This window comes from Eumetopias jubatus, unplaced genomic scaffold (assembly GCF_037043125.1).
Source record: "Eumetopias jubatus isolate StellerSeaLion01/CBP00866 unplaced genomic scaffold, mEumJub1_p1.0 scaffold_17, whole genome shotgun sequence".
Classification (NCBI taxonomy): domain Eukaryota; kingdom Metazoa; phylum Chordata; class Mammalia; order Carnivora; family Otariidae; genus Eumetopias; species Eumetopias jubatus.
In genome coordinates, this window is record NW_028274823.1 from 57,082,111 (window position 1) to 57,101,662 (window position 19,552).

Below are 19,552 nucleotides of genomic sequence, written 5' to 3' on the forward strand. Positions count from 1 at the left end.
CCCCGGGAAGGTCCGGGAAGCCGGGGAGGAGGAAGGGCTCTCCCATGCGCTCAGGCCCAGTCCCCTCCCGTGGCCTCGTGAGAAAGGATCCCTTCCCAGACCCCACAGGCTGGTCTGCTGCATCACGGAGACCCTCTGTGTTCTGGGCAGAAGTGGGCTCGGGGATGTCTCTCTCTCCAAGTCTGGGCCATGCTCCCCGTGGGAGCTCCATGTCCCCAGAGTTCCTTCAGTGTGGCCCACCACCGGCTCTGTGCCAGGCAGAGGGGCCCAGCCATGCCAGCAGCCCTGCCCTGTGGGGACTCGTCCCCACACCAGTGGGCTGCAGTTGGGCCCAGGGCTCTAGAGGAGTGCCTGGTACTAGAAGGGCGTTGAACGGGGACCTGGCCTCATCGGGCGGCGCGGCATAGCTGAGCCAGAGGAGCCCAGGTGACACGGAGGTGGACGGAGGCAGAGGAATCGCCTGTGCAGGAAGTGGCCAGGACATGGAAGAGAACAGACACATTCAAAAAAGGAAAGGAAGTCATGTGCTGGGGTGCAGAGTCAGCTGCAGGCCCTGTGCGGGGGGCAGGGGCCGAATCTCATCCCAGGTTTCCGGCTCCCAGACCCCCTCGGCCCGTCTGACCACTCATAACCACAGACACATTCCCCTTGCAGACCGATTTATGCAAAATAAATCAAGCCACGGGCGCCGGCTGCTCCTCCTGGCCTCACCATCCAGCAGGTGCCGTGGGACTGGGAGTCCCCCTTTAGACTTACCTGTGACCCCCCCCCCCATGTGGCCATCCCGGCTATACCCACTGCCTGCCTCCAGGACACACAGAAGCCACAATCAGGAGCCAGCACCTGTGACTCAAAGCAACACAGCACAAATACACTGACATCTCCAGAGCCACGGACGCATGGGTCACTAGCAACTTACTGAACTTGGCAGTGGACAAGGACTAGGTTGGGGGGAGGCGTCAAGAGCTAAACCTTAGCACCTCGTATTTCACCCCAGCAAAGAAACGAGGCAGGCACTGGAGGCCTGTGGCTTAGGATCCACTCTGGTTCCTTCTGAAACCAGAGCAGGGAAGGCTGTGCTCCAGGCCCAAGCTCTCTGCAGCCCGACCTGAGTCTCCATCACTGCCTCCTCCAGGTTAGGCTGCCCTCCTCCCACCATGACCCTGGGCGCCTTTGTCCCCACGAAGTGCTGAAGCATGAACTTCACTAATCCTCAAGGGTCTGGGGACCCAGACTGAGCCTGCCCCTCCCCACCCCCTAGGAAACTGGTCCAGGGGAGATTCACACTGAACGATTCAAAATGAGCCCAAAGGCCATTACCTCCAGGGAGTGGTCTAGCCTCTTGCTTCTCTATTTGAGAGACAGAGACATAGAAAGACAGGGGGTGGGGTGGCAGTGGTGACAAAGAGATAGAGACTTGGAGGCAGTGTGAGAGACAAATGTGGTATCATCGCTCACTACTTACACTCTGTATCCCTTAATGGGCATCCCGTCTGTCTTGCTCTGCCCGGCACCCGGAACAGAGAAACCCAGAGCAGGGGCCAATGAATGTTTGTTAAATGAAGCAAGGAGAAAGATCATAAAGCAAAGAATGCAGAACGAGAGGAAAAGGCGAGGAATAGGGTAGCAGGCTGAGAGAGTTGCTGGGTCCCTCTTTCTGTCCTGTTATGTTTGTATATCTTGGTGAGAGCAGAGGCTGACTGCGGGACCAGCTCTTCTACCCAGGACCTCGAGTGGCAATGGTGAAAGCGAAGCCTGATGCTGAGCTCCTGGCCATCCCTCCCCAGCCACCCAGGCTACCCCAGCACCCACAAGTCTAGCCAGGGAGCCAGGCCGAGGGCCCAGTCCTCTGGGTGGCTCGACACCACCCATGTGCAGAGCAAACAAAGCACCCACGTGGGCGTGTATGACTTATGGCTTTAATCTCCCTGATAGAAGGCCTTTAAAGATTATTTCAGGGATGAAAAAAATAATCCTGCGTAATGAATCATGGCCTTAAGAAGCTGATAAACAGCAGGGAAGCTAGCTGGTGGGGCTGGAGTTCCCGATTTAAGTAAAGTCTTATGGATACTCCCTGAAACAAAATCCACTGTAGCCATCAAGGTGATAAAAAGACTGCAGGTTACTTTAAACTAACTCACCTGTCTCGTGAATCTTCTTCCAGGTGGAGGGGACAGACGAAGGGGCCGTGTCCCTGCAGAGGGCCCCATGTAGGGCTGCAAGGGACCCCTGGGGGATAGAAGGCAGCTCACAGAGCCCAAGAGCTAAAGTAGATCAGAACCTGGAGGATGCAGGAGGATCCGTTCAGACAGGGAGTGGGACACTGTGTGTCCTTAGGTCACTCGCTGGGACTCAGTTTCCAATCTAACATCCGGGGAGCAAAAGATGGGTCCAGCTGGTCTCTGGGAGGCATCCCCGAGCTGGCCTTCAGGGTCCTAAGCCCCAAATTCCCCGAGGAGGTGAGGAGAAATGGGGGGTATCTCCACTGGGAAGGCCCGTCTCTCTGGATCCTGCCCAGTGACAGCCCTGCTTCCCCTTCCCTGCCCTTCCCGGTCCCACTCACCCACACGACTACCTGGTAAAAGTGCAATTGCCGACACTCTTGGGGACACACTCCTGGTCCAGGGAGGGGACAGTGGGGTGTACGTGTCCAGCCCGAGTGCACCATGGAAAGCAGGGCCTTCAAAGCAGGCAGGAGCCGTAGACTCTTTTCTGCTCTGCCACCAGGCTCTGCCGAGGCTCCAGAGAGAAGCCGAGGGGGCTGGACCTGGAAGGACAGAAATAGAGCCCAGGAGAACATGACGACAGTGGCCAGTGGTCTGTACACCCTCTGAGACTAGACGGTCCGCAGAGAGCGACAAAGACAGCTGGCTGCGTGGCTGGGTGCGTGCATGGATGGATGGATGGGTGGATAGACAGGTAGGTGGATGGATGTGTGAATGGCTGGATGGACAGGTGGACACACAGATGAGCAGCATGCAGGGGAGGGGACTGTGAGCTGAAGCTGGGTTTGGTCTCCTGGTGCCACAGCTCCCTCCCTGGAGCTCTCAGCCCTGGCAGGCTCGGCTCAGCGCAGATGTGTGCGTGACCACGGGCCATGTCACCCATGAGGGCCAAGGCCACGGGCTCAGGGTTGCCAGATGAATGTGAATTTTAGATTAATTGTGAATAATTTTTAGCAAAATTTTGTCCCCAATACTGTATTTAGTTGCTCCATATGGCAGCCCTACACAGAGTGTCCCCTGGGCCCCGTGCCTGGCAAAGCGCTGCTCGGGAGAGAGGCCCCCACCCAGGCGGTGTGCACGGTGAATTTCTCATTCATGGCCTCCTCCCTGGGCCCCGAGGCCCTGGGAGCCTCTGGCTGGTGAGTAGGGAAGGAGAGAAGATTCCACCGAGAAACTGCAGGCTGAGAGGTGGCAGTGCCAAGCCTGGTACCCTCCCCAGGAGAGCCTCCAGGCCCAGTGCAGGCTCCAGGTGGGGCTGCTGGGGGCTGGCTGCCACCTAGCGGCCAGTGTCAGAATGGCAGGCTGCGGCGCCCCAGGGAAGATGGGCAGGTCAATGCCCTCACAAAACGGCCTCCTTATCACGCAAGGTTAGGATCATTATGCACTTGACAGAAAAGGAAACTGAAGGTCACCCAGAACCTCAACTCATATCCAGACCCTAGCATGGGTGTAGCCTGGTCTCCACCTCCAGGCACCCCCTCTCCTATTCACAGCCACTAAGTGGGTCCCCAAGGCCCGCCCTATCATAGGCATCTCCCGCTCACCAGCCTTCCTCAGTAGCGCCCTGTTTTCAATGCGATAAAACAACGCCTCTCTGCGCTGATGTTCAGAGCCTCTTCAACCAGCCCAAACTTCGCTTCCCTGACTTTTTCTCTGCCTTCTAAATCCTCCTGTGTTCCGCCTCCCGGAAACTTCCTCAGTCCTCTGCCTCCTTCTCCCCGGACCCTTCATCTCTGAGGCTGCTGTGCCCCCTGCCCTTCGTCTGCCCTGAGGCTGTTCCCCACCTCCACATGGCCCTAACCTTCTAAAGCCCGTGGGCCCCTCATGCCCTTAATAAGCTCATCTAATTCCACACCTTCAAGTTCCATCCACTAACAACTCCAAAATGCCTCTGCCCTGAACTTCAGACTCACACTGTGCACCGTCCACCTCCTGGGAGCCCTCCACTAGGAGCCCAACAGGCCTCCCCCCGAAAGCTGCTCACCCTCAGCCTTTCCCGTCCCAGTGGCACCTCTCCAGTTAGCCAAGCCAGATTTCTTCGGCATACGCCCCACATCCACTCTGCCCACAAAGCCTGTGGGTTGGTGCTGCTTCCAATACCAGCCTGAAGTCTGACCACTTCTCACCCCCCCCCACCCAAGGAGGTCAGCCACGCACGCCCACCGCGCAGGGGCACTCAGCCAGGGGCAGCCTCCTGGGCGCACCGGGACCACGGCACAGGCGCCCCGGCTGGCCTCCTCACTCCCTCGTCCCCTGCAGTCTAGGCTCCCATTCCTTCCTTCCTTCCTTCCTTCCTTCCTTCCTTCCTTCAAGGACGGGCGAGGCCCCTGCTGTCGTGAAGCTTCCACAGGGCAAGGGCAAGGGATAGGATGGTGGTGCTGGGGGCAGAGAGTTAGCAGCCAGTGAGACATGCTATTATTTCGCTGCAATCAAGATCATTGCGACAAAGCAGAAGTGGCGGGGGGGAGGTCACAAGGCAAAGAGTGGGTGGAACCCCCGTGGTCTGAGGCACAGAAAAGGCTTCCCTGAGGAGGGGCATTAAATCTGTCTTCTCAAAGGTGAGTCTGTGTTACGTGGATGAAGCGAAGGGAGGGTGGGGAGGTGGAGGGAAATGATGCAGGGAGAGCGGTGCACTGGGAGGGAGGCAGAGGTGGGAGGAAGGGGGCCCAGAGGTGGGGGCGGGTGGTGTGCGCTGGGACCGGGGGCCCAGCAGGGATGAGAACCTCCTGGCCTTGTGGGCCTTGGAGGCACTCGGGGTTTTATTCATGGACCCCTCCATACATGATTGCCCACCCACCCCTGATTCAGGCCAAACAGGGGCCGTGAGGGGTTAGTGAGACACCAGACACAGAAGCACCAGGTCAGGCTGGTGACAAAGGTCTGGAAGTCCACCTGTAACACCAAGGCTCGGAGAGCCTGCCTCCGAGAGTCCCCAGGTGCCTCCCTGTCCCGCACACTTGGTGAGTGTGGGGTCCCTGTGCCAGCCCCAAGCAGACCAGACAACCCAGGGGAAGGGCCCCTGCTGTGGCCTTGATGGCCTTCCCAGGGGCTGGGCCGAAGGACCTCAGCCGTCCTGCTGCCTGAGGGTGCTCCCAGGCCCACCCCCACAGAGGAGGGATCTGGGGTTGCCACAAGAGTGCCCAGGGAGAAAGGGAGCCCTTTTCAAGGGGTCTGGGAGTGGGGAGTCAGGGAAGGCTCCCTGGAGGAGGGGACAGGAGAGAGTCCTGCCCGTAGAGGGAGTGGCAGGAGCAGAGCTGGGCTGGGTTCAGGAGTAGCAAGTTGCCGAGCAGGGCTGCGCAGCACCCATCCTCAGGACGGCCTCAGGAAATAGGGGTAGAAAGATGGATGGAGTGAGTCAGGTTTGAACGTCAGGGGTGGAGGGAGGTGGGCGGGACGATGTGGCTGGATGGGGAAGAGGGCTGAGGAGCGTACCTACTTCGGGGTGTGGGTAGCAGTGGCCTTCCCCCGTGGGGATGGGGGCAGTGATGTCCTTGTCACTGCATCCATCTAGCATGGCATGGCTGCACCCACGGGCACACGGGACAGGGAAAACTCTCCTCAGCAGGCCGAGCGGATCCCAAGAACCCAGGCTCTGGGTCTGGGGCAGAGTGGGGTTACCAGGGGCCAGGAGCAGTGGGGGAGATGCTCTTGCTGCCGTGCTTCCTGGGGGGGAGCAGGGGATGGACCGAGGGCAGAGGGGAGGCTCCCAGACAGGGATTCTGACAGGGGACACGGAGTCTCGGAAGCACGGGCGTCAGAGCCAGGGGCGCAGGGGATCCTGTGAGCCTCAGTGGCCCCACCTGCCAACCGGATAGATGATCCTCCTTCCACCAAACCATCGGTGGATGGGGGTGACGTTGGCAGATGCAGAGCTGTGCGCAAATGCCAGGCTTTCTTGGGGGGGGGGTCTTGATGAGGCCGGGGGTGAAGCCAAAACTTACTTGAGGTCCCTGTTTTCCTTCTACAGGAAGAACCAGGAAGGACAGGGAGCCCTTCTATTATCTGGCCTCCTCCCCAGAACCCACAATGACCCCATTGTCCCTCACCAGCCCAGCCCAGCCCCGCCTGACCCGGGCAAGGGCCGGTTGTGTCTTCCTCCACCCCCACAAGCTCAGGAGGAAGCTGGCTCTGGACTCCTGAGGCCGTCCCAGGTGCCTGCTCCTGAAGGAACTCCAAGCTTCTGGGCACTGGTTGTGTCCGGCAGAAGGAAAACTGAGGACAAGTTTCCCACCATTGAAGATCTAAGAGGGCACCAGGACTGGAGCTCTGTTCCTGGTCCTTGTCTCTAGGAGAGGAAGAGAGAGCACCCCCCCAGGTCTTGCAGATTAGCTTGGAACAGGTGCCGAGGATAGCCCAGGGTCGACAACTTATCTCTGAACATGTAGCTTAGCCCAGGCTAGCCTAGAACTAGCTCACAGGTCAGCCCAGGCCCACACGCTAATCCAGAGACACACGATATCCCCAAACACTTGCATTGGTTTGGAACACCTGTTAGCCCAGGATAGCCCAGGACTCAGGGGTTAGTTCAGAGCACACAAGTTAGGCCAGGTTAGTCCCTGACACATAGGTTTCCTTGGCACACCCAGGATAGATGACAACAAATAAATTGGTCCAAAAGAATAATTTTTTAGGGTTCCTGGGTGGCTCAGTCGGTTAAGCGGCTGTCTTTGGTTCAGGTCATGATCTCAGGGTCCTGGGGATCGAGCCCCGAGTCGGTCTCCCTGCTCCACGGGTAGCCTGCTTCTCCCTCTGTCCCTCCCCCTGTATGTGCCCTAGCGCTTGCTCTCTCTCTCTCCCAAATAAATAAATTTCTTTTTTAAAAAAAGAAGAATTTTTCAAAAATTTGTAAAGCAGTAGAATTCTCCTTCAAACGAAATCTCACCCAGAGTCCAAAGTATAAAACCACCGATGAAGTGGAGCTGCTGTGGTTGGGAGTGGAGGGGGCGGAGCAGGGGGCCGGGGTGCAGTGGCACGCTGGGGAACGTGCCTCCCTCAGTGGCCAGGGAAAAGCCCTGCCTCGGGGCATTGACCAATTTCTGTGATACAAAGAGTCCCACCAAGGCCTCTGCAGGCCAGCAGCCCCTAGTTACCAACTCAGAGCTGGGAGGAGATGCCCAGAATTACCTTCATGAGCCTGTGCGCCCGCGCCAGCTCCCGGAGCTACCCGCTGGACCTGAGCTCTTCTGGGGTCATCCCAGGGCTCAGAGGATCTCAGTCCTGGGGAGCCCGGGTCCAAGACACAGAGGTCGGCCCAGGCCTGGGGGTCGACGAGACAGTTTCTGGATTTCAAAGCCTGAGGGGAAGCCAGAAAAATGCATCCCAATCCCCAGCAAGCATGGGCCAAGTCAGAAGTGATGTCAGCGGGGGGCACCCAGCCCCAAGAACTGCCCGCATGGCTTTGACCAAGTCCCCTCTGGCCTCTGGGTCTCAGTCTCCCCACCTGTACAAATGAGGGCCGTGGGGCCCCACTCTGGCCTCGGGAAGTCAGTTGAGCTTGCCTTTGTCACTTCCTCCCTCCGCCCCCTTCGCAGGCCTGGCACCCCGTCCCGGCAGAGCCCCAGGCCCTGGGTCACTCTCCCTCCAACCCTCAAACACCGGTCCTCAGCCGGCTGCCATCCGACGGAGTGTGCGGAGCTGGACACAGGGCGTGTGTCCTCCTTTGTCAGAGGCGAGTCCCACACGTGCCCACGACAGCCCATGCAGGCCGGCCTGATCCACGTGCGGTGCCTGAAGGAACAGCGGGAGGGTGGCTCCTCGTAAGCAGCCCAGAGCATCGGGAGAGCCCAATCTGGCTTTTCTTTTTCAATTTGAAAAATAAGGTAAATTATGAAATAGTTTGAACACTCAGAAAAGGACATTTAGCCACCACCCGGACTGAGATGCTAGTATTCAGCCAGGCTTCTCGGACTGGGACATGCTTCTGCCCCGCTCAGAGCACGCTCAGTGCCCCTCGCGGGGCCCCCTCCCTTCTCACGCAGGTGCAGTGGGCCGGGGGTGCCTGACACCTCCCTCCCAAGCAGGGGCTCGCCCGGGGCAAGACTGGCTTCTCTGCGCATCGGCCCTGTGTTCTGTCACACGCACGCTCCTCTGACATCTCATAACCCCCTGGTGAGGCGTGGGCAAAGGAAGACTTAATCTCTCCACTTCAGAGAAGAAGAAACCGAGGCATAGAGGGTGAGGGAGTTACCCGAGAGCACACAGTACATGGTGGCAGGTCAGCACTAGACCCGGGTCTGTCCCTAAGACGAGGGTTCTCTTCCCCATCAGCCCCTGGGTGGCCTTGTCTGCTCCCCTCCCCTCGGGGCCTCCAGGTGGATTGCTAATAAGCATGCTGCATCCATGGGTGTCAATGGGGACTGTCCCAGGCAAACTGGGCCATACCTCAACACCTCAACACCACCTTTGAAAACCTACCCCAAGAGGTGGTCGAGAGCCAGCATTGTGTGAGGTATAGGACCCAGTCCCGCCCCAGAGGTGCACACGGATGCCCAGATGCACACATTTATGGTAGCCATTGGGCTGTGCATGCTGAGCATACCGAACACAGAGCTGTCAGCCATGGAGCAGGAAGCTGGAAGGGGCTGGCTTTCTAGAGGAAGTGGTTTGATTTAGGTCTTGGACAGCAAGCCCGGCGAGGTGGGGAGGAGGGCGATCCCACCTGACAAAGCCCCCCCCCACATTCCAACCCTCAGTGGTAGGAACCCGCACCACCCAAGGAGGCAAAGAGAGGGTTTGTGAGAGGATGGGAAAGTGAATGATAACAATAGAGAAGCATATGCTTATACACACATCCACAGACGCATCAAATCTAGAATATGTTAAAAAAAAAAAAAGATGGGGCGCCCGGGTGGCTCAGTGGTTAAGCGTCTGCCTTCGGCTCAGGTCATGATCCCAGGGTCCTGGGACCGAGCCCCACGTCGGGTTCCCTGCTCAGCAGGGAGCCTGCTTCTCCCTCTGCCCACTCCCCCTGCTTGTGTTCCCTCTCTCGCTGTCTTTCTCTGTCAAATAAATAAATAAAATCTTTAAAGAAAGAAAAAATATCTCCAAATCAAGAAAAAAAACCCAGTCTAATAAAAAAAAAAAAAAGCACTGGCCAAGGCCTGGAACAGGAGCTATTCAGTGAGCCTGAGTCTAGCTGTCCAGTGAGCATGTGAAAAGTCCCCAACACCACCACGTGCGGGGGGGAATGCAAATTACAACCACAATGGGGTCCCATCATACTCCCACCACGATGGCTAAAATTAAAAAGGAATGCTCGCTCCCCGAGCCAACGAGAATGTGGAGCTACCAGAACTCTCACACACTGCTAGTGGGAGTGTTAATTAACCGCTTGGGAAATGGCTTGGCAGGATTTACGGAAACTAAACACATGCCTGGGTTGTGATCTGGCAAATGCCACTCACAAGAATTTGCCTAAGAGAAACGAAAGCAAAATGACCGCCAAAGGACATGGACAGAAACGTTCATCACAGCTTTCTCCACGCGAGCCAGGAACTGAGAACCGCTCTACAGCCCAGGGATTGTGGGGTGCATGAGTGAGGGCCCATCCAGTCAGTGAAATACTACACGGCGATGAAAAAGAACAAATTGCGAGGCCTGTAAGTGTGGGACGGGCCTCACAACCATAAGGCGGAATGGAAGGAGGTAGACAGAAATGCCTGTGTGCTGTGTGGGTGCATTTGAATAAGCTCAGGGGTAGATGCAACTAATTTGGGGGATTAAGGTCTGAAGAGTAGTTACCTCTTGGAGATTATTGACTGGAAAGGGGCCTGGGCTGTTGGAGCATGCTGCATCTTGATCAATGAGGCATTTACACAGTCTACACGTGGAGAAATCCATTGAGCCATGCACCCTTAAGATCTGAGAGCTTTATACTAAGAAATACCCCCAATAAAGAGGTTTTTTTTAATCCCTCTAGATGAAGTTCAAGAGTGGAGTGGAGAGGGCCAGGGAGGGCAGGACAAGCACTTGGGAGGCTTTTGCAACACCCCAGGTGCGAGAGAATGAGTAAACTAGCAGGAAACAGGTGCCAGGCGTGGGCTCAGCCGATCATGCTGCAGGAGGCTTGAGGAAGATGTCAGCAGCGTGGGCAGCTGGGGGAGGTTTCTGGAAGGAGAAAGAGGGACTCAACCAGCAGGCAGAGGCAAGGACTCCTGGTACACATGCCCAGGTGTCATCTAGAACAAGCACCCTGACTACCCGTCTTGGAGGGGGTGAGCCCCCCAACACTGGCAGGCTCAACGAGAATAGTGAGCCCCATTCGTCGGGCCCTTCTGATGTCTGTGGGGCCCCACAGTGAGAGCTTTATGGGAGCTCTCTCATCAAGCCCAGGAAGGAGGCCTTATTTTTCCTATTTCACAAATGTGCACACTGAGGCTCCGAGGGCTGAGCAGTGGCACCAGCACCCCCATCCGTTAGCCTTCCTTGTTAATGACCGTGACACACCAGAGGTGGATGGCCCTCTGCAGGGACAGCTTGGCAGGGTTGCCGCATCCGTGGGGCAGCGGGGGAGAAGCAAGCTAGGGGAAAAGGCCTGGCATCTGCACCTCCTCGGGCCTCCCAGGAGTCCTGCGTACGTCCGGGTTTGGGAATGGAAGGGCTGTGTGACAATGACAGTAACTCTGAACCTGGGTGTGGAGCAGAGGGAGCCTAGGAAGTCATCAGGCACTGTCCTTGGCCCTCTCCCCTCAGGATGGCCCTCCGAGGCGAGTGCTGTTATCCCCATCTTACAGATGAGGAGTTGGAAGCTCAGAGTGATCAACCAGGGGACCTCCATCCCCCCTGGCGTGCGGTCCCCCAGCCCAGCCTGTCCCGCTTGCCTGTCACACCTCCCCCGGGTCCTGGGCACTGGAGGGCTGGTACCCCCCAGTGGATGGGGCAGAGATGACCAATTCTGAAAGACCCAGAGAATGAGAGAGGAGGGAGGAAGAACAGAGACGCCAAGAACCGAGAAAAGCTGTGCACCGAGCGGGCGGGGCGGGCAAGCAGCTGGTGCCAAGGTGGGAGACTGAGCAGATGTTCCCAGCAACTGTGAACTCACGAGACAGACGCTGCTGACACCAGCTTGCGGGGCCGGTCCCCGCTCCTGCCTGTCCCCTGCACCCGCTCGGCGGCCACCCTGGTCCAGGTGGCAAGGGGTGTAAGTTGGGGGAGGATCAGCAGAAGGCCAGGCCAGACTCTCCCAGGGAGCACCCCCAGGAGACTGTGCGACCCCGGGCCTCAGTGTTCTCATCTGGACAATGGGCCTCAAAGACCCTGCCGGTACCGTCAGGCTCCGAGCCACCAAGGCATTTCCCCCGCACCCAGCCTCACTCCTGCCAAGAGGACACCCTGCAGCCCTCCACCCCCTCATCCAGGCTCCTGGCTCCCTATGGGAAGTGCAGCCCACTCAGCGCCACCATCCGGGGGCCTCCAGCCTCGTCTCCAAAGGACGGGGTGTGCTCGCTTCGGCCACACACACACCAACACTGAAATAGGGCGGGGGAGAGGAGCGTGGCCCCTGCACAGGGATGACACAGAGAGTCTTGAAGTGTTCCATGTTTAAAAAACGTAAAAACAAAAGATGAGGCCACAGACTGCCAGCAGCATCTCTGTCCTCCCCGTGTGCCCCAGGCAGACCCTTGCTGCAGGCTCTGCAGGGCAGGAGGTGCCTTGTAGTTGACCCGGGAGGGGCCAATGTGACAGTAGGGTGGGGGGGATCCGGGGACTCCATCAACCCCCTTGTCACCCCCCCCAAGAACTGCCTGGCCTCAAACCAAGCTTTGACAAACCAGCTGTGTGACCTGAGGCAGGTAACTCAACCTCTCTGAGTGGCTCATGGATAAGGTGCTGATGGGCTGGCCCCCTTGACAGAGCTGAGTGAGAACTGGCTGCCGCGGCCGCAGTGGGAGCCGCCCAGCCGGTGCCCAGCACTCCGCGGTATAAGGACAGCTCCCGGGCATGAGAGAAAAGACAACCGTGGAGCTTGAAGGGACTTCAGCCAATGCTGACCCCAGGCCTCACGTGACGTCCACAGAGGGCAGCCGGAAAACGGGCCACACAGCCCTTAGGGCTCAGAGGGCACAGAGCCCAAGTTTCTGGCTCCCAGGCCGGTTCTCCCTGGTCGCCTGAAGTCACTCCTGCCCCTTCTAAAGATGTGAGAAATGCCTTCTCCATGATGGCATCCAGAGATGCCGGGCGAGAGTGGGCACGGGAAAGCACACTGCGGGCCTCCCCGCTCTGTTTTCGAGGATGAAAGAACCACGGTCCCTGGGCCCCAAGTGTGGCACCTGTCCGAGAAGGCAAGGCCAGGGCGGGATCCAGGCTACTGAGGCCACACTCCCTCTGCCTGCTTTCTGCTGGGCCCCCCTTTCCCTGGCAGAGGCTCCAGGCTTGATGAAGCTGTCTGTTGCCTGCAATGTCACTTCAAATAGAGTCCAAAGGGGACAGGAACCACAGGTCCCTGAAACAGGCTGAACCTGATGTCAGCAGCCTCCTTGGGTCTTTAATGCCAGCCAGCTGCCCTGTGGGTGCTCAGCCCGGGCCCTGCCCAACCTCACACTGATGAGGGGGACACTGTGTACAGCCCCTGATTAATTAAATCAATAAACCACCAGTGCACATCTGGCAAAGGGCCAGCTCTTCACAGTGCTCCATGCTGAGGGGAGGACTGCATGAACCACTGCAGCAGGAGAACAAGCAGTAGGGAGGAAAGACAGAGGAGGAAAAGAAGGAAGAGAAAGGCCAGCCAGGGAGGGGGCTCAGCAGCAGGCTGAGGGTCCTGGCCCCCAGACCTCCTTTCTGGACCACATCATGACCCATATCTGCAGCATCCCCTGGGGTCCTGTTCTCACCTTTGGGCTCTCCTTCCCACCTCCTGCCAACATGGCTTCAAGAAAAGTCCTCTATCAGTCATTCACACTATAGTAAGAATTTGAAGCTGGACAAGACTGCAGAGATGCCCTGATCCCACATCATTTGGGGGATAAAGCAGCTGAAGCTAGGAGGGCTAAATGCCCCTGGGCATCAGTGGCCAAGCTGAAAACTTCTGAGCACTAGGCCTACACCTTTGGTCTTTGTGATGCACAACCTCCCCATGCCAAGGTCTTTCTTCGGTGGAGAGCCAAGATGTCTAGCTTGGTGGAAAATACAGGCATATACTAGTGTCGGCCAAGGCTGGCTACCATGGCAGGAGTCCTTCAGGAGCCCTTTCCTCAGTGTCTTTGGGTCTGGGCAGTGTGGGACCCAGGCAAAGGCCCAGGCAAGCAGCCCTGCTCACCCTCTATTCTGGATTCTCAGGGGACCTGGTTGTCAGAAAGTTTGTCCATTAGGAGAAGCTGTGTGGCCTGGGGCCAGCCTTGGTCCTTTCTGGGCCTCATTTTCTCTGTCTGATCACAAGGGACTCAGAACTAACCATCTGTAAGTGACCCTTCATCAGGGTCTATAAGGGGAGACCTGCCTCTTTGACAAGCCTGGGGTCTGGCCTGAACACAGAGCTTATGTTTGGAGCCAGAGCCCCTCTAACCACCCCCAAACTGCTGGATGGGCCCAGGGGTTCAGCCATGAATTCCAAGCACCCTTCATCTCCCCATCTATAAAATGGGGTCTCACATATGGGAGGCTATACACTAATGAATGCTTTCAGAGCCTCAGAAGAGAAAAAGGGGAGCCTCTATGGGGACCAGGGGATATAAGGCAGCAGCCTAGGGGCCCCTGATGCCAGGCTGGTCACTGGGCCCTGCCCCGCTGGTCCAGGAAACACCAGCAATCCAGCAACCTCTAGTCTGCTAGAGAGGTTTTCCTGGGTTTCACTTCCTCTGGGACCTCAAGGAAAATCTTCCGCACGTCATGTCCCCTACAGCCCTCCTCTGTAGATGGTTCTGAAGCCCTGTGACCCAGGTTCCCAACTCTAGAGAAAGTGACAGCATTTTCCTCATGTCCCTCTCTCCGACTGGGGTTTGTCAAGTCTTCACACATGTCTACCACTATGAGCGACACAGGGGATACATGAGAAAGTGCCAGCCATCAGGAGGCTATGTCTTCCCTGGGCAGACAGAAGGCAAAGCAATGAGAGAGGCTGAATGTCACCACGTGTGAAAATGTTAGAATAAATGGCCTCATGGCCCAGATGCCTCAGCAGGGAAAGGAAGCATAAAGCCCTGTAGTCTTCTAGTTCCTGACCCTGGCAGACATCTCCAATAGATCCCACAACTCTTTCCAGCTGAGCCTGGATGCAGCCTCCCTGGTCTTTCTGTTAATGGTGCTCCAGGCAGCCCCCGGCCTGATCGCTGGAGTTAGCAAGCAAAGCGGGGCTCACCTGTCCCCAGAGGTCTAAGAATTATAGCTGAGCCGGCTACAAGGAGACTTCTTGGAGGGAGAAGTCTTCACCTAGGCCTTGAAAGAAGAAACTGGATAGTTGGAGGGAACAGAGAGATGTTTCAGGTGGCTGGAGCAGTGTAAGTGGAGATCTGGAGAGAAAAATCTACATGGTATATTCAAGGACAGTGAGATCAGGTGCCAGAGGGGAGGGAAGCCCAGAAGAGTAGAGGGAGGCAGAATGGGAGGGGGGGTGCCCAAGGTCAGGCCAGTCCCACCCCTCTCCCTGATCTGGTTGATTGAACCTGAAGCCCCATTGCCTCCTGTACCCACTCCCTAGCCTGGAGAGAGACCTGGAGGAGCATGGGGTGAGCGAGGTGGCACTGGGTGACAAGGAAATTTGCAACCTCATTAGAATGACATGTCACTGCCCATTCTGAGTTGCAGGGTAGGTGCCTGAGATGCATAAACCATCTCTGGCAGCTCCGCTCCGTGGGTGATTTACAGCCACGTCCAGCCCAGTCCGGCCACTGGTCCAGGGGCAGCCCACACCACAGGGAGAGGTGTCCTCCATCACTGCACTGGGGGCCAAGTGCAGAACGGCCAACTCAGACACCAGGGTTTCTAGTGCTCTAGGATGCACGGGGCAGACGGGCCAAGGACAGGTGCACAATGCGACCCCTTTCCTTTCCCCTGGGGCCCCTCCTTAGAAGACAATTCTCCACCCACACTTTCCTTTACAACCTCTCTTAGTTTTCACCTCTAACAGGGAGCCCACCAGGATTTATCTGCAGGACCTCACCTACTGCACAGAATGGCAGGAAACCTGTTTATAGGTCTGACCCAATGCTAATGTTCTAAGGGACGTGGGCAAGCCATGCCTCTACCCAGGACTCAGTGTCTCCATCTGTGACCAATGGAGTCAGACAAGAGAGCCCTCAGGCCTCCAGCAATAACTCTCTCGTCATTTCTGTCCAGAGGAGGCCAGTTGCCTGGCTGGTCTAGGGCTACAGGATCACCTGGAGTCCATGCACCTTGTCCTGCTGCCCTCAGAGCCTAGCCCAGGGGCTGACCAGCAACCCGAGGGGTTCAAAGGCCCAGAACCTTGGACTGCCATAGCTGCGGGGGCCTCCAAAGACCCTGTGGTCCGAACTCTGCTTTTCCCAGATGGGCCATGGAGGCCCAGAGAGGGCAATGACTTGCCCAAGGCTGCACAGCAAGCCATCCACACCCAGAACTTGTACCTTAGTTGAGATCTTGGTGATGTGACTCATGGGTACCAAGGCTGTGCTAACTGTCGATTCCTGCCACTCACAGGGAGTCCCCTGGGGTAAGGGAGGGTCACTGGACCCTGATGGGTGGGGTCCACAGGAAAAACAGAAGAAATCGCCCCCACCTGCCAAGAACCCACAATCGAGACAAGAGGAAGCGACTCTAGTGGGAAACAGGAGCCAGAGAGTGCACTGTCCCAACTAAAGCTCCCCCATCAGCTCACCACTGCCTGTCATTCCACCATAAGTGAAGTGTCGCTTTGGGGTAAAAACTGCCCTCTTTATAGAGGAAGTTACAAAGTCATTTCCTAGCATCTCAGTATAAATGAATTTGTCAGAAGTCCTTCTCTGAGGCAACAGGGGCCCGAGATCAAATAAAGGAGCCAAAGAGAAAGACCCCTGCTTCTTCTGGGGTACAGACAAAAGTTCCTAGAATTCTCTCCCCATGGGCAGCCCTGTGGCCTCATATGCTGGTTTACAGCTTGTCCCAGCACGTGCGTGCGCACACACACACAAACACAAACACATGCACACGCACACACCCCACGGCCAAGACCAGAGTGAAAGCATCAGCCTAGCAAAGACCTTCTCAGTGTCAGAGCGGGCTTTCTCAGGGGTGGAGAGCTGCCTGACCCTGGAGGCATCCAAGCCAAGGAAGTGGAATGACGAGGGGACTTTTCCATCCCAGAGAGACTCGAGGACACTTTGCCCCTCTCCGTCCTCCCCCTCCTCCTCCATGAGCCCCCCAGTTCTGCCAGCCTGAAGGCAAGTCCATGAATGTCCTGCCCATCCTCTGCCCTACTACCGGGGCCCCAGCATTCGAGGGTGTTCTCTGAGTGGCCAGTGCCGGGGTGGCCCCTCGCAGGGGCTGGTAGCTCCCTAGTCACGAGGCTCCAGGGCCCCCAGAGACCCCCACCAATCGGGCCACAGCCCACTCCTCAGTTGCAGGCCCCAGGCTATAGGACCCCTCGTTAGCACTCACAGGGGCACGAGGAGCCTTGGCCTCCGAACCGGAAAATGACAGTCCCCAAAGGCCCTCACTCACCAGCTCACAGTCTCCCGCGTGCCTGTCTGTGGGCAGGCACCCAGGCGGGGGCGCGGGGACCGGCCTGCCCTCCTCCTGCCTCTCAGCTCCGCATGGCTCTCCCGCTTCGAGCCTTTGCTTCCCTCTCTGCCAGTCTCTCCCTCCCCTCTGGCTCTCCTCCTGCGGGTCGCATCTCCTCCCTTTCGGGCCCTAGCCCTCTTTGCCTCTGTGCCTTCTGCCCCTCATTCCCCGCCTCCCGCTCTCCCCCTCTCTGGGGAGCCCCCAGGCCTGCGGGGCCGCACACCCAAGCCAGTGCTGAATCAGGGTTTCTGAGCCCTTGGGAGCTGAAGGCACCTGTCCCTTCTCCCCAGCGCAGCCCGCCTGGCAGCCTCCTCCCGCTACTCCCTGTCCTCTCGCCATCTGGGGGGGGGGGGGGGGCGGGGGGCAGCCCTGCGCCAGGCCCCAAGGCAGGCAGGGGAGGGGAGAGGCCCAGGCACTTCCCTCAGATAGCCAAGGTGGGTCTTACATACAAGCAAATGGAAGCACAGGGACATGAAGAGACCACCCCAGCCAAGCTGCGGTTCAAACCCAGGTCTGCCCGACTCCAAAGCCCAGGGGCTTCCTTATCTCCACGTCAGGGAGCCCAGACAGCTGGGCTAATGGTACAGCCAGGACTCGAACCTCCAGCCCTGCAGGCGCACAGGGCCTAGTTCCGTCCGAGCCGGGAGATGCTCACGGAGGGGTGTCCCTGCCACCAAGGGGACACCATCTAGGACAGGGGTGGGGCTGGGGGGGTCCCGGAAGGAAGCATCGGGGAGGGGGAGATGGGGGACCCCGGTGGGAGAGCAGGAGGCGGGGGGGGGCGTGAGCAGGGAGGACCCAGGAGGAAAAGGCAAAGGGAAGGAGGCAGGAAAAACCGCAGAGCCCTTCCTCCCCTCCCCCAAGCCGAAAGTTAAAAATAGGCTGTGCAGTGAAGGAGAGACAGAATGAGAGCAGGCGTCTGAAGCAAGAGGTATGGGGGCCCGAGCAGGAGGAGCGTCCCCACAGACCTCAGCCCGGACGAGGCGGTGGCCGCGTCTGCCCCGCCTGCCCCGGCCCCGACCCGGGCCCGAGGACATCCTTCCCCCGCAGGAATAACCCACCCGCGCAGCATTCGGCCAGCTCAGAGCCAGGCTCTGGGCACCCAGACCTGGCAGGTTGGCTGTTACAACCCCACTGTACAGATGGAGAAACTGAGGCTCAGAGAGCCACATGACAGGCCTGACTCCGGGGCACCACCACGAGGACTTGGCCGCAGAGGGGACAGACACCCTGTGGGATTCCCTGGGCTCAGAATTAAAGATGCAGCCCCCCCCGACCCTCACCTCCGAGTGCCCCCCACCCCGGGCTGACACCCAGCATCAAGGAGGGCAGAGAGGAGAGGGTGAGGGGTGCAGTCCCAGGAGAGCTGGCCGCACACACCACAATGCCCCCACTACCTTCTTGCGTTGGCAGCTCTGGGGGTGGCTGAGGCCCGGAGAGGGCGAGCTGTCCTCCCTGGTGCTCACCACAGCGGCAGAGGTAGGCGCTGAGAACCGGGAGATCTTTCTGTTCCCAGCCCGGCCCTGCCCCTAAGCGGCTGGGTGGCCAGGTTAGACCCCCCCCTTCCCGGAGCTTGAGCTCCCTCATAACCCCGTGCCCTTCCTGCCTACCTCCTGGGCATGCCTGAGGAGGAACCAATTAGTGGTTGGTTTGCAGAGGCAAAGTCCCACATGAACACAGAGGGTTATTAGCCCTCCGAGCCCGAGAGGAAGGCCAGCTAGGAGCTGCCGTGCTGACGGGGCTGGTTTCTCTGCCCAACTTGAGGGCGTCATTACTTTTGTTAGCAGACAGCGTGATTATTGGATGTTGTTAATAATCTCTTAGGTTTATAAACAGCCTTTCTTCCAAGGATCTTAAGGCTCTTCCACATTTAGCTTCCCCTGTTGCCAGCAGGTCAGTACCGCAGCACGGGGAAGCACAGATCTCCGTGCTTTTATGAGACACAGAGGGGTTAGGCCTCTTGACCAGGGCCACACAGCAAGTCAGTGACAGAGCTGGAGTCAGTGGTCATGGTCTTCTGGGGCCCAGGAAGAACCCATCTTCTGTAGACTCACTGATTCTCTCGGTCTCTCTCTAGCCATCTCAGGACAAGCCCACCCCTCACACTGGTCTCGTGTTTTCTATCAGATTTGATCCCCTGTGATCAAGGCAGGGCTGGTGGAATTATTGTTACCATGGTGCCGGTGAGGCTCAGAGAAGTGAAGTGACTTACTAAAGATCACACAGCAACAGGCAGGTCTCTGGACTCCCCCTCCAGTGCTCTAACCAGGGTGGCAGCTGAGCTGGGGAGGCTCCAGGGGAACAGTGCAGTGGGTTCTATGACAGGAAGGAAGGCTTTGTCCTGTTAGTCCTTCCTGCAGGGTGCGGGGGAGGGGGCCGAGCCAGGGCAGCTCGTGGCCATCTCCCTTCCGTGGCCCCCAGTTGGTCGTGAGGGAGGAAAATGAGGAGGAAGAAGGTAGCCCAGACAGAGAGGAGACCCCAGTGGCTGACTGAAGGCAGCTAACTCCCCTGTTGGCACCTCCATGTCCACAGCTGCCATATGAGGATGGGGCTGGGCAAGGTGAGCCCTTAGGTTCCCTCTGGTTTGGAGACCGCTGAGGTCCGGCCCCCGAGTCCAGCCCGCCAGAGCCCCTCCAGCATGTCGGGGTGGGGGGGAG

General features: G+C 58.1%; 1 protein-coding gene and 1 non-coding gene across 2 annotated transcripts in view; both read left to right on the forward strand.

The window, feature by feature from the left end:
- The window catches only part of PCBD1 (pterin-4 alpha-carbinolamine dehydratase 1), a 166,691-nt gene that overhangs the window by 120,018 nt on the left and 27,121 nt on the right, over window positions 1-19,552 (forward strand). The window lies entirely within an intron of this gene.
- LOC114214246 (U6 spliceosomal RNA) lies at window positions 11,661-11,769 on the forward strand. The gene has a single exon (XR_003610371.1). It is a non-coding gene; the product is annotated as a U6 spliceosomal RNA (small nuclear RNA).